Below are 6,863 nucleotides of genomic sequence, written 5' to 3'. Positions count from 1 at the left end.
GAAGCTCATCACGTCTTTCTTGTTCTTTGGAGGTGGCAAATCCTAGATAGCCTTGACCTTTAATAGGTCTAGTTCAATTCCTCGGCGGCTGACGATGAATCCTAACAACTTTCATGCGGGACCCCGAATGCACATTTTGCGGGATTCAATTTCAAATTGTACCTCCGAAGCCGATCAAAGAATTTCCTCAAGCCTGCTATGTGATTTGTACTCTTCTTGTATTTGATGATGACGTCATCCACATATGCCTCTATCTCATTGTGTATCATGTCGTGGAAAATAGTTGTCACGTCCCTCATATAAGTGGCCACATCATTCTTCAGACCAAACGACATCATTTTAGAGCAGTACACCCCTCACAGTGTAATAAAAGTTATCTTTTCGGCATCCTCTTCATCCATCTAAATCTGATGATATCCCGCGAAGCAATCCACAAAGGATTGGAGTTCATGCTTGGCGCAGTTGCCGATCAGTATGTGTATGTTGGGTAACGGGAAATCATCTTTGGGACTTGCTTTGTTTAGGTCTCGATAATCGACGCATACTCTGACTTTCCCATCCTTCTTCGGAACGGTCACGATGTTAGCCAACCAAGTTGGATATTAAACCACTCTGAGAACCTTAGCTTTGATCTGCTTGGTGACTTCTTCTTTGATTTTTAGACTCATATCTGGTTTGAACTTTCTGAGCTTCTGCTTTACTCGCAGATACATTGGATTGGTGGGTAGTTTATGAGCCACTATGGACGTACTCAAACCAGTCATATCATCATAAGACCATGCGAAAATGTCTTCATATTCTTTCGTACTTTTAATATAGTATAGATTTATCACTTAACTATAATTATAATATGTATATTTTTCAATTTGATTTTCTATTATTCAGGTTAAATTATTTGGATTTGATATAAATACCGAGTCCCAATAAGTAATGGATAGGATGTTAGTGAGGTCCAAATAAGTTTTTAGTGACCACATCTACTTCGAAAATTATTATTTAATTTAATTCTCCCATCCCTAGAATCTCCACGAGAACCAAACCTTTAAATAGTCAACATATTCCAAACTGATCACGTAATCTCTAGTTTTATATAATTGTTATTCGACTAATTAGCTAATGTCTTCTAATCATATTTTATTATTTCCGAATAAAAAAGATGTTGTATTTGTATCATATGCTCCATGTCAAACTATGAGAGTGTATCTATTTTGAAATTTGTTAATGACGTAATTTGGTAATGAACTGTTGTTGTTCACATGACCTATCATTATCTAATTAATATAATGTATCTTTTATTTGTTCATGGGTAAGTTGGGTAGACGGCATTGTGCAGGCTTGCTCGACCGGGGTATCTAGGTTGAGCGCCGGTCCCACTCCCGTGGTCGGGGCGTGACAACCAAGTCATGTGTACTTTTAAATTCATCTATCTTGCTTTTGCTAAGAAAATTCTCCCATAAAAATATGTTAATAAATCATATATTTGTCAGTTTTTTTAATTTTCACTAAACATATATTTACTTATCGAAAATTTAACAAAGTAAGATTGAAATAATATTCATGTAATAAAAAAACCCCGATAAACCCGAAAATCCGACAAAACCGAACCAATCCAAACCGATATAGTTGGTTTGGTTTGATGTTGATAAAATCGAACCAACCCGGTCCATGTACACCGCTAGCTGAAAGTATTAACTAAAACCGGAATACTCCCTCCGTTCACTTTACTTGGCACATTTTGACTTTTCACGCCCTTTAAGAAAATAATAAATGAAGTGCATAATTTACCATGATACCCATATTAATTGATGCATATTTTATTGGATTTGAGAAAATGATTTGAAATGAGTAATAAATATTGTGGGTATAACAGGAAAAAAAAATTATACTCTCTTGATATGCGTAAAGTGTCAAACAAAAATGAGAATCTATTTTTAATATACATACCAAGTAAAAGTGAACGGAGGGAGTAACTTTTACGGATAATGCATAAACATATGTATATTATAATTAATGTACAAATAATATACATTTGTCAAATATTATTTTTGAAAAGTCCGAAAAAATAAGTACTACTTTGTGATTAAGTTTATTATTCAGTGAAGTTTACTAAGTTCACTTAAGAAGAAATAGAAGAAAAAACATTTATGATTAAGTGAAAAGGGAGCATAACGGTCAAAATGCATATCTATAAAAGGCCGTGTATTCAAAATGAATGTTCAAGCATTTTGAATACAAATCTTGAAGAAGAACATCAAATCTTGAAGGAAAAGAAAGAAAGAAAAGAAGAACAGTCATGAGTGTACGTATTCAAATCTTTAATTTCAAAATTGGTTTTCTATCGTTTTCTATCAACTGATTGATTAATACTACTTTTTTGAGAGTATTGGATTAGAAATTTTTATATATTTTATGTACATTTGATTTGATCGCTATTTTTTGTTTTTTTTTGTACGGAGAAAACTACATTCACGAATCATACATTGACGAAGATATGATTCACGTGGTGAATTCTCATTTAAAGTTCTTAATTTCTGAATTTATTTTTAGATTTGTGAGATCACTTTCTTGGAAATTGGATTTGTGAATCTTTTTCTATCAACTGATTGTGAGATCACTTTCTTGAGAGTATTGGATTAGAACTTTTTATATATTTTATGTACATTTGATTTGACCGCTATTTGTTTTTTGTTTTTTGTTTTTTGTTTTTTGTAGGGAGAAAACTACCTTCACGAACAATACATTGATGAAGATATGATTGACGTGGTGAGTTCTCATTTAAAGTTCTTAATTTCTGAATTTATTTTTAGATTTGTGAGATCACTTTCTTGAAAATTGGATTTTAAATTGTATCTTTTCTAAATATTTTATGTGTGAAATAATTAGGTACCATCTGACAATTTGGAAGGCAACCGTGATGTCCTAATGAATGATGCTGTAAGAGTTGTGCAATTTTTTAATTGTATCTTTTTCTAAATATTTTTTATTTATTTTATGTGTGAAATATTTTAGGTACTATCTGACAATGGATTGGAAACCAACATTGATGTCATAATGATGGATGTGGTAGGTTGGGTCTGATGTAATTGTTACTTTGATTACCAATATACAGTAGTTTTTTGTTACCAATTTATTGATTTACCAAATTGTTGAGGTTAAAGTTACTGGTGACGTGTCCTCCGTCACCAAAAATAGACTTGTTAACCATTTCAAAAAGTTTGGTGAAGTGAGAGACGCTAGTGAATATGAGAATGGGACCATTAAGATAACATATGCAACAGCAGAGTCGGCTAAATTGGCTTCCAGTGCGGTTAAAAGGATTATTGGCGGTCGGCTCTTTGACGTCAGAAGGTAGCTTTTTGGTAAATAGGACTAACCACCTTAAGGTTGCTAGCTACTATTTTGTTTAGGGTAAATACTATCATAGATCATATATTTTGTTTGGGGTAAATATGTGGACAATACTATCATAGATCTTAAATTGGCTACCGCATAGGTTGCTGGATACTGTAGTATATTTTTGGTTTTTGGTAAATAGTGTTGTCTGCTGGACAATACTATCAGTGATGTTACTTGAAATACACATGGTCTTGACTAATGTCATACTGGTTTAAATAATCTACAAAAGAGAATACTATTTTAATTGCTCACCAGAAGTTATTATGCATCCCTTTCATGCGAAGCTACATCACTTTTGCAGCTAATTTTGATTTGCAGTCAAGGCTGGTTTGATAGTTGTCCCATCTTCACCTGTTTTCTCATATACTCGTAAATCTGGTTTTGATTCCTCAAACTCCTGCCTTTGGATTTGAATAATCACAAACATGGCTGGAATCACCACTCTTTTCATGCATAAATCTCCGTCGTTGGAGAACTTATTTACACTAGAGATTGCAGTGGCAATAAGCCCCACATCCGCATTGGATATATTTTGATTTTTCTCTTTGCGCCATGCTAAAGAATCTTTAAGGTTGGGCATTTGCATTTTCAAATGACCATAGGATGGCCAAATTGTCCTCTGTCACTTCAGTCAAAACTTTTGAGGCTCGAGATTTTCTATACATTTTCAAGAGCGGTCCTACTGTATATGACCGTGTACTCTCAGGACTCAAGAGGGTTGCTCTGCTATACTAGCCAAGACTTGTTCTCAAATGGAGGGCCCTTATGTAGAATACAGTGAAAGCACAATTCAATAAACCTGTTTTTCTTGTAGGACCAGTACTCCCTGATCCACCTTCTGGTAAATTGGAAGAGAGGTGGTCTAGTTGGTTAAACAAGTTTGAAGCTGGAACAGTCATTTACTGTTCTTTTGGAAGTGAAACTTTCTTGAAGGATGAGCAGATCAAAGAACTGGCTTTAGGTCTGGAGCAAACTGGGCTACCTTTCTTTCTGGTTCTAAATTTTCCTGCCAATGTCGATATCTCAGTCGAGTTAACTACACAGCTAGCTTTCCTTCTGAATTTAGGAGCAAGGCACAGATTCTTAGAATTCAGACTTCTACGACTACATCATCATCAACAACAACAAAGCCAATGTAATCCCACAGGGTTAGATGTGTAAGAAAAAACCAAAATTAATTTAAAACTAAACTTGATATTCAGAAGTCATTCCATAAAGCACTAAAACTAAACTGTAAAGAAAAACCAAAGAAATATAAAGCAACTAACTGGAATCTTATGGACATTACCTTTCTAGCATAAGTCTGATTTCTTTTGTCTGCAACAGCTTCTTTATCATCCATTACTCCTCGCCTTGTATCGTTGATAGCATGAAGATGAGCATGGGTTGGTGCAGCTTTACCGGAAGCCACAGAAACAGCAAGCTGACTAAGTGAGCCCCAGCATTCTGCTGCCAAGTGCCACCTATAAATAACTGTACAAGTTAGAAAGTGACTGCAATAGAACCATCAAAATGCCAACCTCATCAAGCTTCCGTCCTTCACGATCTGCTTGTTCTTGAGCTCGTCTCAAGGCTTTAAGCCTCCAACTTGCACCTCCGTCTCAAGACAGAAGTTGTATTGTTCCTCCTGAATCATCAGGATAACCACACCTCCACCATCCTTCAAATATGGGTTCAGTTCTCTGGGATTTACTTTTTTCGCCTAAAACAAGAAACATACGGATGTCAATTATCAAGCACTGAACCAAATTACCCTTACTTCATATCCCTTCAATGAATTGAGAGATGAGTAGCAACACTCGGTATAATAAAGATTCATCAGGAAGGGCACTTCAAATCAAAACTTCTGATACATTGGAATAAAGACACAAATACAATTAAAGAACAAATGGAAGAATCATAACATTACAGCTTTTTCAATGTGAACAATATATGACATGTCAACTACTACTATAAGATATGATAAAATGGAAAGAGACTAGCATTCAAAGTCACAAAAGGTTAAGACGTCAACTAGAAATATACCTCTTCAGCTGGAGTTTCCTCAGCTGAACAGCTGGTGTCATTATCTTAAAATTCCATCAAAGAATAATAACTCAATCAATTATTTCATCAGTTAATTTTGGGAAAAGGGCTATTCGAAATTAAGTAGAGAATAACTGGACCTCCTCCGAGCTTTTTTCCTTTGCCTAACACCAAATTGACCACGAGCATCAGAGGCATAAGTATTCATCAGAGCACCCAAATTTGTCAACTAATTTCAAGAAAAACATTAGCAACAATCACACAAAAGAACAAATTTTATCTCAACACGACACCAATACGACTCATGCTACTTCATCCCAAGTTCATACCTTTTCTGTCTGGTCGCGTGGTATGAACTTCATCCCGAAAGCATGCTCTTTATTTCTCACCTCAACACCAAATTCCGTAAAAATTTTACCTTTTCAAACACTATCATGGAAATACAAATCAACGTGGATCCATGAATACGAGGTTTGCTAGGAAACTTGAAATGTTAATTTTTTATCCTTAAACTAGCAGGTATGTCTGGGTAGCAGCAGCTGGTCGGGTAGATTAGATGAGCAGATCTGGGGCATTCTGTCCAGATGGAGCTCCTTTGTATAAAATTGTTATTAATTATTTTTTTTAATTCCCCTTTCCACCCGATTAACAGGTATTCATTTTTTAAAATTTTATAAAATTCAATTTGTACAATATTTTAATAATAACTAACATGGCTCAATGATGTGACATCCTATAAAAATAAATACAGCGAAACATCTTTATAACATCATCCATCTATAATAGTCATTCACTATAAAAGTCAAATTTTTTTCGAACCGATCTGTTGTGTTGTGTTATAATATATGTCATCTATAACAACACTTTACTTCACTGTAGCATCCAAAACATATCATAACAAATGCAGCTGTTAAAAAGAGGTTTAACTATATAAGGAAAGGGCACACAATTTCAAAAGTAATCGAAATTTAGCCACTTTTCATGTAAAGATAAATCTGAACAAAAACACTGTTCAAAATCCGAAAAATATTTCAATATAATATACTGGAATTCCAGCATAATATACTAGAGTTTCAGTATAATGTACCGATCCAGCATAATATGCTGGAAGTTCATACACAAGTGCTTCAATCTCCAGTATATTATGCTTGAATTTTTCGTGTAGCAGCAAAATAGTGGTTACGTTTCAATAACTTTGCAAATATTGATTATTTTTCAATGATCAGTCCGAAAACTGGCTAGTTCATGCTATTTTTCAAAAATTTCGGAAGACTTATTCGCGTGTAACGGGCCACGGTATTTTTAAAATTTTAAAATTCTCTCAAAACAGTTCCTTTTAGACATAAATATCCAAATATCATTCCCTAGAAAGTAGAAACTATTATGATCCGTCACTCAAAGTAAGAAACAAAGCATAATCTTCTGATGGGTTTGTGACTTGA

General features: G+C 34.4%; 1 long non-coding RNA gene across 3 annotated transcripts; it reads right to left on the bottom strand.

The window, feature by feature from the left end:
• Positions 1–3,498: 3,498 nt before the first annotated feature.
• Positions 3,499–6,033, bottom strand: LOC142171549 (uncharacterized). Of its 3 annotated transcripts, none has more exons than XR_012701212.1 (4): positions 5,422–6,033; positions 4,917–5,098; positions 4,685–4,842; positions 3,499–4,500 (listed from the first exon to the last, which is right to left on the bottom strand). It is a non-coding gene; the product is annotated as an uncharacterized LOC142171549 (long non-coding RNA). The 3 variants fall into 3 exon arrangements; XR_012701211.1 differs by having other exon boundaries at positions 4,685–5,098; positions 5,422–5,650; positions 5,751–6,032; XR_012701210.1 differs by having other exon boundaries at positions 4,685–5,098; positions 5,422–6,030.
• Between the last annotated feature and the right edge of the window lie 830 nt (positions 6,034–6,863).

Source organism: Nicotiana tabacum, chromosome 17, assembly GCF_000715075.1.
Source record: "Nicotiana tabacum cultivar K326 chromosome 17, ASM71507v2, whole genome shotgun sequence".
In the NCBI taxonomy this organism is placed as follows: domain Eukaryota; kingdom Viridiplantae; phylum Streptophyta; class Magnoliopsida; order Solanales; family Solanaceae; genus Nicotiana; species Nicotiana tabacum.
Note: the sequence above shows the minus strand (reverse complement) of the source record. Positions and strands in the feature narration are given on the sequence as shown.